The sequence below is a fragment of the Diceros bicornis genome, chromosome X (genome assembly GCF_020826845.1).
Source record: "Diceros bicornis minor isolate mBicDic1 chromosome X, mDicBic1.mat.cur, whole genome shotgun sequence".
Lineage (NCBI taxonomy): Eukaryota > Metazoa > Chordata > Mammalia > Perissodactyla > Rhinocerotidae > Diceros > Diceros bicornis.
Window position 1 is genome coordinate 7,846,417 of NC_080781.1, and position 15,358 is coordinate 7,861,774.

Consider the following 15,358-nt stretch of genomic DNA (forward strand, 5'->3'; position numbering starts at 1 on the left):
CCACTGATTCCTGGAACTCCTGTGACCGTAGTCTGTGCAACCCAGCCTCTGAGGGCAGCGCATCCTGTGTCGGGGACGCTGGTTTGTCTCTGGACACGAAAACACCGAGTATAGGAGGCGAAAGAAATTGGCATGGCGGGCCTCCAGAGCCAAGAGGTGACCGAGCGGGCTGGGCGGGGCTGAGTGGCAGGGCCGAGCACGTGACGCTCCCAGCCGGGCTCGCCGGGAGGTGGAGGTGGATCCCGGGCGCCTGAGACTGAAATCGACATTTGCTTCGGGCAGGAAAATAAGCTTGTCAGTTTCTGTCTCCATCAGACCCTCAACCCACAGGAGCAGGGGAATTCGATAGCATTTTAACTTTATATCTCAGGAACCTGAAAGCAAAGGTAAGTTGCTTATCACTCAGAAAAACAAACGAGAGGAGTGACCTAGAAAACTACACGGCCACTATGTTGATTTTTAAAATCTGATGTTGAAAATAATAGATGGCTGTGAGAGACAAGGGCCCATATTTATCCCCAAATTAGAGACTGACCTTCTGAACAGAAATTTGGTTAATCTGGAGGGAATCGTGGTAAAAGGGCACCGGTTAAATATAGAAGGACGTGAAAGCTGCTGGAATAAATAGCAAGTAACTCCTGCCTGCTTGTAAAACAATATTTCACATCTCTTTCAGGCGCGTGAGCGAAGGGAATGTTAAAATTGTTATTTAAACTCAAGCGAAACTAAGCTAATCTATATGAAACTGGAATACAAATAAAAACAGTTCCTGCTTTTGCCCCTTCCCACTTCAAAACCATTTATGTGGTGTGGCAAAAGAAAAGTTGATGTGTTCACTGCTAAAGTTTGAAATATGCCATTTCAAATTTACGGCATGATCACAGTTGGAATTTTCTAAGGCTTTCTAGGCAACGCTGTTTCCGTTGTGAATGAGAAATGTTGATATCCTACATATTTTCTGTAATAGTAAGATGACTCACTTCTGCAGAATGTCATAAAAATTAGAAAACATAAAATGAGTTATTGTGAATTAACTCTTTCATGTCTGAGAGTTCAAATTCCTTGCCAGAATATTTAACAAAACAAACACAGACCCAAGTACAGCCATGCTCATGCAATAGTGCTTTATTTTAAATAATCAAATATTCGAGTAAGTAGTATAAATACGTGGTATCACTATTTTTTTCTTTGGCAAATAAAAATTAATATTGGAGTGCAGCTACTGAGAGTAAATAAAAGCATTATTCATCAGTGCAATTAGTATAATAATCCATAATGAATATGCTTCAAATTAAAGTATTTGATATATTTGCTATATGATTTGAAACACTGAATCTCTATGCAAAGTATGTCCATGCACTCAAAATTTAAACCGTCATTTTGATTTGCACAAAATGTTTATTTCTCCATTGCATTTGATAAAGACTTTTTAAAATAAAACACTAAATTGTTTCCTTTAATTACTAATCCCCTTATTGCTAGCTCTTTTGAAATCCTATTACATGCTTGGAGCCTGTAATCATTTGGATTTCTCCTTCTGTGCGCTGTTTGTTTCCCATACTTCGTGAAAGGCCAGGCAAGCTGCGCGCAGCAAGCAAATCGCCCAGACGGCAGGCCGGAGCGAGGCTTCCCCGCCACTCGCTCCTCACCTCCAGGGACTTCCAGGTCTTCTCCCTAAGACCCCGCGCCCCTACCCCCCCGCCTCGCCCCGAGGGTGTCACGTGCCGGCGTGGGGCCTGCCTCCTGGTGACGTCACCGCGCTCGCAGCCGTCGCGCTGAAGAAAGGATGCTCTAGGATGCTGTGCAGGTGGGCGGCCGGGCTGCGCCATGCGGCACTGCAGGTAAGGGGCGTGCGGCACCGACTCTGCAGGAGGAGCCCCGGCCCGCGGGCCTCCTGCCGGTCGGCACCCCGGAAAGCGAAAGTGGGGTCTCTGGCTGCTGCAGCTGCTGCAGGTGCCAGGCGGGGGAGGGCTGTTGCAGGCCCACGCGTGACTTGGGTCTTGGCATGCCCATCCTGGGAAAGTGGGCAGGGGCCAGACAGAAAGACCGGATCATCTTGTTCAGGAGGAAAGAAATCTGGAATGATCACGATACACGCATTATAAAGAGAGAGAGGGGCTTGTCAAAGATAACTATCAAATGTTTTCCACTTGTCATTGTGCTTCTTAAATAATGACACATTTACTAATTCTTACAGGGGTTTGTCCTCAGTGTTTAGCCTGATTTCTTTCAAAGCAGAAGCTGCTTTGCTCTGATGGAATGGAAACTCTTTGGTTAGCGATTTAAGAGCTAGATGTGCAATCTAAATCGTTTTGTATTATTTTGCAAGCTTCTAGCATTTAAAGGGGATATGTCGGAAATGTATTTTGTTTCTTGCAGGTGTTTTAAAGAGATGTAAAAATAACAGTATCCAATAAAATCAAAGGCAGCCTCCGAAGGTAACCATGCGGGTGAAAGAAAGAGGGAATCAGCTACATCTCTTAAGAACAAAATGGTCTTTAGACGAGGGTGAGGGTGGAGACGAACACCAAAACCCAAGAATTCCCAGGGTTCTTTTTGATTCCCTTGCTGAATAATTCCCTTGCTCAAAGAAGGGGCTTGATGACTCAGCGGCAGATGGAGGGGGTCAGGTGACTTTTCGGTTCTGGCAGGATAGGGGGTGGGATTTTAATGGACTCTTTTGAGAGTTCTGACCTGTGATTACGTTACTTTCTCTGGTTCAAATACAACCGGAGGCCAAGAGGTGTGTGTGTGGGCACCCTTAGGAGGAGAATGTGGCATTCTTTCTTGTAAAACATGACCCTTCGGGAAGCCTTGGTGTCAGTAAACTGTATTGGAACTCACATGGTGAGTAATTGGACCCACTGGCAACTGTTGGAGGATCTGTAAAGCAATGCTATTTTAGTTGATAAAGAAGGATTTCTTTCTTTTTTTTTCTTTTTCTTCTTCTTTTTTTTTTTACAGTGGGCTTACTATGGTCTCAGGCAGACCAAATAGCTTCTTTGGCTCTAAGAAGGGGATTATACTGCCTCCCTCTGCTTTATTTTCTAACTCATTTTCAATTGATTTGCTGTGATCATTTATTTCGGAGTAAGGCAAAGCTAGAAAAACCACAGAGAACTCTCTTCCAACTTAGAACTTTGTAAGATCCACCCAGAAGACATCAGGGGGAAAAAGAGACAGGATGTGAGCCCTGTTTAAAGAAAAATGTGGATGGGGATAGGGGTGAAGTCAGCAATACTAATCGTGTGCTAAAATCAAAATAATGTTTCTGAGAAATTAAAGCTATGTCAGAAAATGAACTGGCAAGATATTGGGACATAGTCTTGCATATACTTCAGCCTAGAAAGCCAAATGTCAAAATTATATCTATATCCATATCCATGTCTATGTCTACATGTCTATTTCTGTATCTCCTTATCTATATCCCTATCCATGTCTATGTCTATATCCACGTCTATATCTTTTTTTGTTTGTGTGAGGAAGATTAGCCTTGAGCTAACATCTGTTGCTAATCTTCCCCTTTTTGCTGAGGAAGATTGGCCCTGAGCTAACATCTGTGCCCACCTTCCTCCATTTTATATGTGGGACGCCACCACAGCATGGCTTGATGAGCGGTGTGTAGGTCTGCACCCAGAATCCGAACCCACAAACCCCGGGCTGCCGAAGTGGAGCACCCAAACTTAACAACTATGCCGCTGGGCCAGCCTATGTCTATATCTTTATTTCCATGTCTATACCTATATCCATATCCATGTCTATGTCTATATCCATGTCTATATCTATATTTCCATGTCTATATCTATATCCATATCCATGTCTGTGTCTATATCCATGTCTATATATCTCCATGTCTATATCTATATCCATACATGTCTTTGTCTATATCCATGTCTATATCTTTATCTCCATGTCTATATCCATGTCTGTATCTTTATTTCCACATCTATGTCTATATCCATATCCATGTCTATATCTGTGTCTGTATCTCCATGTCTGTATATCTATATCTATGTCCGTATTCATGTCTTTATCCATGTCTATGTTTGTATCCATGTCTGTATCTGTATCTCCATGTCTATATATCTATATCTATGTCTGTATCCATGTCTATATCTATATCCATATCCATGTCTATGTTTGTATCCATGTATATACCTATATCCATACCCATGTCTGTGTCTATATCCATGTCTATATCTTTATTTCCATGTCTATATCTATATCCATGTTTATGTCTATATCTTTATTTCCATGTCTATATCTATATCCATATCCATGTCTATGTCTGTATCCATGTCTATATCTGTATCTCCATATCCATGTCTATGTCTGTATTCATCCATGTCTATATCTATATATCCATGCCTATATCTATCTCTGTATCCGTATCTATATCTCCTTGTCTATATCTACATCCATATCCATGTCTACGCCTATATCCATGTCTGTATCTATATCCATATCCATGTCTATGTCTATACCTGTATCTATATCTGTATCTATATCTCCACATCTATGTCTCTGTATCTCTGTATCTATCATCTGTGTCTTTACTACTGTAGCCTTGTTTGTTTTTAATGTATGTTTAACTTTATAAGAAAATACCAAGCTATTTTCCAGGGTGCATGTACCATGTTGCATTTCTACCAGCAATGTATAGAATTTCAGTTGCTCAGCATCCTTGACAGCACTTTGGTGTTACATATTTTAAAATATTTTAGCCATGCTAGTAGGTATGTAGTGGTATCTATTGTGTTTATTTTTTTAAGTGAATGAGTCTTATTGTATGTAAATTATTCCCTGCCAGCACCTTGGTATTATCAGTTTTGTTTTTTTTAAATTTTAGCCATTCTAGTGGGTAGTAATGGTATCTCGTATTTATTTATTTATTTATTTTGTGAGGACGATCAGCCCTGAGCTAACATCTGTCGCCAATCCTCCCCTTTTTTGCCGAGGAAGACTGGGCCCTGGGCTAACATCTGTGCCCGTCTTCCTCTACTTTCTTTTTTTATAATTTTATTTATTTATTTATTTTCCCCCAAAGCCCCAGTAGATAGTTGTATGTCATAGTTGCACATCCTTCTAGTTGCTGTATGTGGGATGCAGCCTCAGCGTGGCTGGAGAAGCAGTGTGTCAGTGCGCGCCCGGGATCCGAACCCCGGGCCGCCAGCAGCGGAGCGCAAGCACTTAACCGCTAAGCCACGGGCCCGGCCTCATGTTCCTCTACTTTCTTTTTTTTTTTTTTTTAAAGTTTATTTATTTATTTATCCCCCCAAAGCCCCAGTAGATAGCTGTACGCCATAGTTGCACACCCCTCCAGCCGCTGCATGTGGGACTCGGCCCCAGCATGGCCGGAGAAGCGGTGCGTCGGTGCGCGCCTGGGATCCGAACCCAGGCCGCCAGCATCAGAGCGCGTGCACTTAACCGCTAAACCGCTAAGCCACGGGGCCGGCCCTCTTCCTCTACTTTCTATGGGATGCCACCACAGCATGGTTTGACATGCAGTGCGTCGGTGCGCGCCCGGGATCCGAACCTGCGAACTCCGGGCTGCCGAAGCGGAGGGCGTGCACTTAACTGCTGTGCCACTGGGCTGGCCTCTCTCTTATTTTTTTAAATTTATTTTTTTATAATTTACTGATTTATTGAGTTTCAGGTCTGTTTCCTCTGCTAGAACATGAACTCCATGAAGGCAGGGATTAGAGTCTGTCTCATTCATTCCTGTAATCTCCAGCACTGGGCATGATATTGGACATATTGAGTAACTGTTTAGTACATTAGCCAATCTTTAGTTATTGAACAAGTCTCGACGGCCTGCCAGGAGCCACCTTGCTCATGCCAGAGGAGGTCAAACCCTCTGTGGCGCCTCCACGGTTCTCATGGGTGGAGGGTCAGGGATGAGCTGGATTTGGCAGCATGTGGTTTCAAGCTGAAATCACTACCAAGGAGGAGACAGCTAGCAATTCTCATTGCCTAGTTGGTAACTGATTTTCATTTTTTATCAATTATTTTCAAGCCCCTGGATCCAACCATGTCTGAAGTTTCCTTTTTTTTAAAAAATTTCATTTTTCCCACCCCTCACCCCCTGCCTTTGGCAACCACCAATCTTTCTCTGTATCTATGAGCTTTTTTTTTTATTTTTAGATTACACATATAATATAGGAGGGATCATATGGTATTTGTCTTTCTTTGTCTGACTTATTTCACTTAGCATAATGCCCTTGAGGTCCATCCATGTTGTCACAAATGGCAAGGTTTCATTCTTTTTTTATGGTTGAATAATATTCCGTTGTCTATATACACACTGCAGGGGCCGGCCTGGTGGCGCAAGTGGTTAAGTGCGCGCGTTCCACTGTAGCGGCCCGGGGTTCGCTGGTTCGGATCCCGGGTGTGCACCAATGCACCGCTTGTCAGGCCATGCTGGGGCGGCGTCCCATATAAAGTGGAGGAAGATGGGCACGATGTTAGCCCAGGGCAGGTCTTCCTCAGCAAAAAAAGAGGAGGATTGGCAGATGTTAGGGCTGATCTTCCTCACAAAAAAAATAATAAATAAAATAAAAATATATATATACACACTGCATTTTCTTTATCCATTCATCCATTGATGGATACTTAGGTTGTTTCCGTGTCTTGGCTATTGTAAATAATGCTGCAATGAACATGGGGGTGCAAATATCTTTTTGAGTTAGTGTTTTTGTTTTGTTCGGATAAATACCCGGAAGTGGAATTGCTGGATCATATGGTAGTTCTATTTTTAATTTTTTGAGGAACCTCCATACTGTTTTCCATAGTGGCTTCACCAATTTACATTCCCACCAACAGTGCACAAGAGTTCCCTTTTCTCCACATCCTCACCAACACTTGTTATCTCGCCTTTTTGATAATAGCTATTCTAAGAGGTGTGAGATGATAGCTCACTGTGGTTTCGATTTGCATTTCCCTGATGGTTAGTGATGCTGAGCAGCTGTCATGTGCCTGTTGGCCCTCTGTATGTCTTCTTTGGAAAAATGTCTATTCAGATCTTCTGCTCGTTTTTTAATCAGATTGTTTGTTTTTTTGCTATTGAGTTGTATGAGTTCTTTATATATTTTGGATATTAGCCCCTTATCTGAGAGAGATATGATTTGCAAATATTTTCTCCCATTCAGTAGGTCGCCTTTTCATTTTATTGATGGTTACCTTTGCTGTGCAGAAGCTCTTTAATATGATGTGGTCCCACTTATTTATTTTTGCTTTTGGTGTCAGAATCAAAAAATCATCACCAAGACTTATGTCAAGGAGCTTAGCGCATGTGTTTTCTTCTAGGAGTTTTATGGTTTCAGGTCTTACGTTTGAGTCTTTAATCCATTTTGAGTGAATTTTTGTGGAAGGTGTAATTTTGTGAGAGGCATTTCTTTCAGAGTTTGGACGCCCTGATGTGTTGCTGCAGTATTTCAGTAATCTATTTTGCAGTTTTCTTTGTTTTGTTCAGGTTGACTACAAGGACTAAAAACCTCAGCTTGCCACCCTCCTTCTCCCCTAGCCTAACGCCAGACAGAGCAGAGCAGATGACAGATGGATGCAGTAGAGACCTGGATTCCACTTCTGGCTTTGCGACTGGGTGACCTTGGACAAGTCACTTTGTGTCTTTGGGTCTCAGTCTTCTTGTCCTCAGAGTACAGGGAATTTAGATCAGGGTTTCTCAACCTCGGCACTATTGGCATGTGAGGCTGGGTAAATCTGATGTGTGGGGCCGTCCTGTGCACTGTAGGGTGTTTAGCAGCATCCCTGGCCTCTACCCATTAGATGCCAGTAGCACTCCTCCTCCCAAGTTGTGACAATCAAAAATGTCTCCAGACATTGCCACGTGTCCCCTGGGGGCGCTCCGTTGCCCCCGGTTGAGAACCACTGATTCAGATGATCTCTAAACATTCTGGCTCCAGTATTCTAGAATTCACTGTCCTGTGGTTTGTCTGATGCTGAGCTCTTGGTCAGAGAGCTGATTCCCTTTCATAACGTCGTATGCTGTGTGTTGGAAAATACAATGTGAAGGCTTTTTTTTATGCTGTGTGGTTCCAGAAATAGCTTCTATCCAAATGGGAGGCCTGTTTGTATGCCAGTTGTAGCTGGAAAGCAAGCTTGGCAGAAAGGAGAGTGTTAGGGAAAGAAAAAACCCCAAGCACTAGATAAGTGTGTGCTGAAACCTGCTGGGACGTGGGGCTCAGCAGACCTGGAGGACGACATATCCACGTTGACTCGGAACCTGGGGCGGACCTGACAGCCGAGTGTCCCTTTCCTTCCCTGCGAAAGTGGGAGTCACAGTACCCGTGGGGGTGTTGAAGGCGGAGCTGAGATCACGAATGGTGCTGGCGCCGACTGTGGGAGAAGGTGGGGGTGATGTCTTTGCAGCTAGGAGGAGACCGACGCAAACTGCCCTCAGAACGCCTCTGGCGCCACCCCTCAGGGCGGTGGTGGGCACACGCTTTCAGCCTCAGAACAGGACTTGTGTCGAAGGGAGGGCGGCTCTGGCTGCATCACTTCCCCCTCCCGGAGCGGCCACCCGGTCTATAAAATGGAAACAACTGTACTTGCTGGGCCTGCTTCCTTGGCTTGTTTGGGGGGATCAGATGGATGTAAGAGGGTCTGCGAGCTGGAAAACTCCCGAGAGACAGGAAGCAGTGGTGGCAGTGTGGCATTGCAAGGTGCGGGCCATGTTTCGTGTGTTTGCGGATGGGCGAGTGGGGGGGCTTAGAATGGCCAGAAAAATTTGGGTCTCTGCCTGCAATGTGCCTCCCTCCCTTCCCTTGCCATCAGCTCTCTCTCTCTGACTCTTCCAGGCCTCATAATAATTGGTCTTCCGGGGAGGTTGGTCTTCAGGGAGACAGAGCCGCTGTGCAGAACGCCGGGCCAGTAGCCGCCTTTGTGCACTTGCGGGTCCTGGTGCATGGCCGGCCTTGCTCCTTAACAGGTCCCATTCTGTTACCAAACCAAGTGTGCTCGCCTCCTGGTGAGTTAAATAAGACTCTACACCAGTGAAAGTTGTCTCACAAAGTAAAGTGTATTTGTAGCAAATAGGAGGCCATGAGGAATCATTTCCAAAGTCATGGCGTCCCTGAACAAAGGGAAGCAGGGACCTTTATTTCGCATGGGGAATGAATATTCAAAAGGGAGAAGTGGGTATTCGCCTGCCTGCGCAGGCTCAGTTGGAAAACATGTTTCTTCATACACTGCAGGTTATGCTAATGAGACCTAAGCTCCTCCTGGAGAGATCTTAGCATTAAAAATGAGGCAAAGGTCATGGGCGTAGCTCCTGTGGTGAGGCTTGGTCAGTTTCAGGGTGGTTGTTGGTTGCATCTCCTTAACATACAAAACGGAAAAAATAACTTGGAAAAACAGTTAAATGCTTCCAAACCCAGCCTTGAGTTTCTCAGGGCACCTAGTCGGTGACAATTCTACAATTTGCCTGTGCCCCAGACCAGGCCCCTGACCCCCGTGTGCTCAGAATGACTTGTCACCCTTTGTGGACCATCTGGCCCTGTCTCTGCAACAAGTCAAAATTGTGAAAAAAGTAAAAAAGGAGGATTCTCCATCAACTGAGACATGAGAGACTGAATAACTGTCCTGGTCAGCTCTGCTGCTCTGACGGAGTACCAGAGGCTGGGTGGCTTATCAACAACAGACATTATTTCTCACGGTTCGGGGGACTGGAAGTCCAAGGTCAGGGTGCCAGTCTGGTGGGGTTCTGGTGAGGGCCCTCTTCTGGGCTGCAGACGGCTGCCTTTCTCCTGTGTCCTCACGTGGCAGGAAGAGAGCGAGTTAGCTCTGTGGGGCCTCTTTTATAAGGGCACTAGTCCCCTCATGGGGGCTCCACGCATGATCTGATCACCTCCCAATGGCCCCACCTCCTAATACCATCACATTGTGGGTTCACTTTTCAACATATGAACTTAGGGGGGACACGTTCAGTCCATGACAATAACCAAATGTGACTTGTAACCCTTGGTTGGATCCTGGCCTGAACAAACATCTGTAATAGGCATTTGCGGACACCTGGGTTTTTTTTATGTGACTGGCTATTAGATGATATGAGGAAACTACTGTACATTTTATTGGATGTGATAATCTTGTGGTGTGGTGGGCACCCAGTGAAGCCACTCCTGGATTCCTGACATAGAGACAGTGAGATAAGACATTTGTTTCTTGCTGCCATGTTTTGGGATAATTTGTTACCCAGCAGGAGATAGCTAACACGTGTGTACATGTTTTTTACTTTTTATTTTATTTATTTTTTTTTTTGTGAGGAAGATCAGCCCTGAGCTAACATCCGTGCTAATCTTCCTCTTTTTGCTGAGGAAGACCAGCTCTGAGCTAACATCTATTGCCAATCCTCCTTTTTTTCCCCAAAGCCCCAGTGGATAGTTGTACGTCATAGTTGTACATCCTTCTAGTTGCTGTATGTGGGACGCGGCCTCAGCATGGCTGGAGAAGCGGTGCGTCGGTGCGCGACCGGGATCCCAACCCGGGCCGCCAGTAGCAGAGTGCTCGCACTTAACCGCTAAGCCACGGGGCCGGCCCACGTGTGTGTATATGGAAGAGTCGTCTTCTTTGGAGATGCATGCTGAAGTATTTAGGGATGAAGTGTCATGATAGCAATAAGTTACTTTTTAATTTTTTTAAATCATTTTTGGAGATTTCTTTAATGTGAGGCTGAATAGAAGACAGATGAATTTAATTCTCATACCTGCTTCTACATTCAACGTGTTGCAGTATCACATGTCATGTAGCCTCTGGAAAGTTCTACTGTACATTCACAAGAGAATGAGAATGGAAAAAGGCAAATAACAATTTAAGATTATTATAAAAATTTTTTAACAGCATGGGCCTCCCTAAAGGGTCTGGGGGACTCCAAGTTGTTCCCAGATCACAGTTTGAGAACTAGTGCTCTAGATCAATAATTTAGTTTTAAATGGTTCAATTAAATGAAGAAAGAAAGAGATGAGGCAATATGACCAAATAGGAACGTGGTTGAATCTGATTGGTGTTTTTCATTGGACTCTTCTGGATAATGTTCTGTGTATTTGAAAATGTTCATAATAAAAAGTTAAGAAAAAAGAAAAGAAATGTAGGCTCTTAGACGTGTGGGGGATTCCAATTGAGTAGGTCTGGGGTGAGGCCCAGCAGGAGCATTTTTAACCCAGCTCCAGGTGCCCCTGATTGCATGGGCCTGAGGCCAGCTGCCCCAGAGGTTCCCAGCTCACCCCCCTGCCCTCCACCCCTCCACCTCCTGAACCAGACCGAGGCGAATAGTTAGTGGTGTTGGCTCATCTGTCCTCCCACCACTGATGGGGGCGGGTGTGTGGGGACAGTCCCAGCACGACCCTGGCGTGCTGGCTGTGGAGAAGGCCTTGTTAGCAAAGCTTTGCTTAACCATATTTTCAGTGGACAGCCGGAGATAAACTCTCCTTCCGAAGGGCAGGGCTGGGTTTCCTTTATAAATCATGGTAAGTATTTTTTGAGTGACTTGTTTTTCATATTATGTGTACATAGTGAGAATTTCAAGCAGTGTCAAGGTTATGCAAAGAAAACAAAGTCTTCTTCCCATCCCCAGTCCCCTAATCCCCTTCCAAAGGCAAGCACTAATAACTTTATCCGAAAATATCTGTGCACATATACCCATCTATAGAATGTATATAGCAGTTTTTTTTTTTTTGCTTTATTGGGATGTAATTTATGTGGAGCAAAATGCGTGGATCTTAATTCAGCCATTTTTGGCAGAGAACATTCCCGGTACCCCCAGAGGGCCCCATCTTGCCTCCCCTTAGCCTAACCCTCTGGCCAGAGGCAACCCCCACTCTGATTTCTGTCAGCACAGTTTGCTTTTGCCCGTTCTTGAACTTCACGTACATGGAATCCTACCATACATACACTTTTATATCTGGCTTCTTTCACTCAGCGTGATTTTGAGATTCATCCACGTTGTTTCATTTAGCAGTAATTCATTCATTCCATTTTCTTGTGAATAGCACTTTTAGAGAAAAAGTGGGAGCACTGGATACGCCCCATTTCTCTGACTGCTCTTATAAGCAGACTCACAGTGTTCCACTGTGGACGGTGTGGTCATTTACCTAAGCAGTCCCCTATTGAGGGACATGTGGCTTACACAGGCTTTTGTAGTCAATGATAATGGTATTATATGAATGTAAAAATGCTAAAGAGGAACAGATCCTCCGGGATTAATTAAATGCATAGAATTTAGATATTGGAAGTGAGCTTCAGAATCACAGCAACCCTCCTGTCTTCTGTATGAGGAACAGATGTCCAGAGAAGTCAAGTGTGACTTGCCCAAGGTCATGTGACCGATAGTGACAGAGCTGGGGAGCCACCTGGGTCCCTCGAAGCCTTGTACAGAATGTTCTTTTTTCCACTTCAGGCTCTGCTTGGCCCTATCACTACTGTGAACACAGCACGGAGCCCTCGGCCGAGGAGGTGCTTGGTAAATACTTGGTGAATGAAAAGATCAGTGATATATTAGCATCCTGAGAAAAGACTGTCAATATCACGAGACCTGCAAAGGCATTTGCATGAGACATGAGCCTCAGTATTCGTTCATTCATTCACTCCCTCATTTACTTCTTTGTTCAGCAGATATTTGTTGGGTCCCTGCTATGTCTCTCTGTGTCTAGGCCAGGGTTTCTCAACCTTGACACTAGGGACATTTGGCCTGGATGATTCTCTGTGGTGGGGACTGTTCTGTGCACTGTAGGTTGTTTAGCAGCATCCTTGGCCTCCATCCACTAGATGCCAGTAGCAACCACTGCCCTGCCCCCCAGTTGTGACAGCCAACTCCAGACATTGCCAAATGTCCCCTCGTGGGCAAAATTGCCCCTGGTTGAGACCTACTAGTCTAGGCAATGGGGTACACTGTGGAACCAAATGGACAAGGTTCATGCTCTGTGGAACTGACATTCGAGTTGAGGAAAGAGAAAATCACTCTATTTTATAAGGGGAGGCGGAGGATGGACGGTGATGGATTCACAATGCTAGTTAGAACACTGGTCACGAAGGCCGCTCTGAGGGCTAACACGTGAGCGGGGACCCGAATGAAGTGAGAGAGAGCTGTGTGAACATCGAGGTGGCTGAGTGTTCAGGGCTGAGGCAACAGCCAGTGCAAAGATCCCGAGGTGAGGCAGAGCCGGCTGTATTTAAGGAACAGCAAGGAGCTCTGTGTGTCCAGAGAAGAGCAACCCAGAGAAGACGTGGTGGGAAAGGTGCCCAGAGGGGTAGCGGGGGCAGACCACACGGGAACTTGGCAGGAGCGGCACCAGCCCTGGATTGTTCTACGTGTGATGGAAAGCCACTGGATACTTTTGGGCGGTGGAGTGACATGTAGGGACTTGTGTTTGAAAGGATGACGTTGGCAGCTGTAAGAAGAGTCAGAGGTGGGTAAGGGAGAAAGCAGGGTGGCTGGTGAGGTGGCTGGGCTGGTGGCCAGGTGAGCAGTGACCTGGGGGACCAGGTGAGCTCTAAGTTAGCACCATGCCTCTGACTACTTTTGCAGCATGTTGTGCAGGCTCCGGGGTGGGCTGGCTATCAGAAGAGCACGGGCGGTCGGGTCACACTGTGAATGTGTAATTACAGCGCTTCAAGATGGAGGCTGTGGAGGCCGCCTGCGTCGCCTGTTGTGCCTGGGGCAGGGACAGCATTACCCTTGATGGGCGGCGGTTCGCAGGGACAGCAAAGGAGATGGGACGTGCGTTCAGCATATGATACTAGAAAAGCTTTCCTGCTGTGGATGAAGTCACCTGAGTCCTTGGGCCACTGTTTGGTGGCTGTAATTCTTGGGGTCACAGTCCTGCCCATGCACAGCTCTCTTGCTGCCCCTCGAGCCCAGTATACTTGTCCCTGTCACTGGGTCTGTGAATTGGCTGTTCTCTCTCTGGAGGGCTGGGCCCCCACACCACATGCTGGCCAGGCAGGTCATTCACTGTCCATTGTCATCTTCTCCAAGTGGCCTTTCCTTGTCACCTGACCCGAGCTCTCCCTGCCCGGGCCAGGCATAGTCCCCATCCCTCTGCTGTGTTTCCTTCCTTCCAGACACAGTTCCCTCTGCACTTGTGCCCACCGAGCACTTGCTGGCTGTTGTATGGGTGTTTGTGCAGTGCCTCAGAGGAGGGAGCCTGGCCCTGGGTTGAACTGATGGCAGTTTGAGACCAGAGCCTTCCCTGTCGGAGGTGACTGTAACCCCTCCTGAAGTCACACAGGGGCAAGTCCTGGAGGACTGGGGGCAGGCCCTTGGCCCTCCGAGGACAGTGTTGGGCTCGCTCCCGTCAGCAGCAGCTCGGATGCCCGGGGTGGGTGTGGGCTTTGGCTGGAAGGAGAATGGCACACAGACGCTGCTTTCTGCTTATCCCCTCGGAAGTCTGCTCCCTGCCCTGGTGGCCGGGGCCCTGCTGACTCATTTCTCGTGGCTGACACTGCTTCCCTTGTGCTTGCCCAGCACTTTTTACCACGTCTCTCTGAGGGCTGACTGTGCTTACCTGCCTCTTGCTTCTTAGTTTCCCTTCTGGGTTTAAATGGCTCAATGTGAAACTTATTTTTCTTCTCCACTGTAACCCTTGGAGGTGCTGGGCGGGTTAGAAGGGCTTTGTGGTTAGTAGATAGGAGGGCTGACCGCACGCTACAGACGAGTCATTTTTCCTCTTAGCTTCGTCATGCCTTCCACCAGCACCCCTTTGCCTAAAACATATGAAGTAACTGTCATTTCAGCCTTCGCCTGGTAACCCAGCTAGAAAATGGTTAAGCCACCCCGTGGCGGTGTTCGCCTGTGGCCTTGTTCTGAGGACACGGGTGGAACACCTCTAGGCCGGATTTGATGACTCCCTTGCACTTAACCTTCACAAAGTTGCTGGTCGTGAGTGTCTGTTGAAATTTTTTTTATCTCTGAGGTGGGTATTCCCCACATAAGCAGAAAATAGATTGTTGTGGAGGAAAATGGTCAATGGAAGGTCAGTCTGAAGAGGTCCCAGGAGAGGGAGGGGCAGAGTGCTATTTCCCTCCAGCATTGTTTTCAGCAGCTGTTATGGACTGAATTGTGTCCCTCAAAATTCACATGTTGAAGTCCTAACCGCCAATACCTCAGAATGCGACCTTATTTGGTGACAGGGTCTTTACAGAGGTAACCCAATTAAAATGAGGCCATTAGGGTGGTCCCTAATCCAGTATGACTGGTATCCTTATAGGAAGAGGAGGTTTCTACACGGACAGGCACAGAGAGAAGATGGTGTGAAGAAACATAGTGAGAACACGGCCATTTACAAGCTAAGGAGAGAGCTCCTTCCCTCATAGCCTCCAGAAGGAACCAATGCTGCTGTCACCTTGA

At 46.2% G+C, this 15,358-nt stretch overlaps 1 protein-coding gene across 5 annotated transcripts in view; it reads left to right on the forward strand.

Annotated features, from left to right (window-relative positions):
• Positions 1-216: 216 nt before the first annotated feature.
• CLCN4 (chloride voltage-gated channel 4) overlaps positions 217-15,358 on the forward strand; it is an 83,811-nt gene continuing 68,669 nt past the window's right edge. For 2 of the 5 annotated variants that reach the window (XM_058535423.1, XM_058535421.1), the window contains exons 1-2: positions 218-386; positions 1,572-1,841. The gene's annotated coding sequence lies outside the window, so the exon portion shown is untranslated. Of the gene's footprint in view, positions 387-1,571; positions 1,842-1,870; positions 2,848-15,358 lie in introns of those variants that run through there. The other 3 variants (XM_058535422.1, XM_058535424.1, XM_058535425.1) reach the window with 3 other exon arrangements.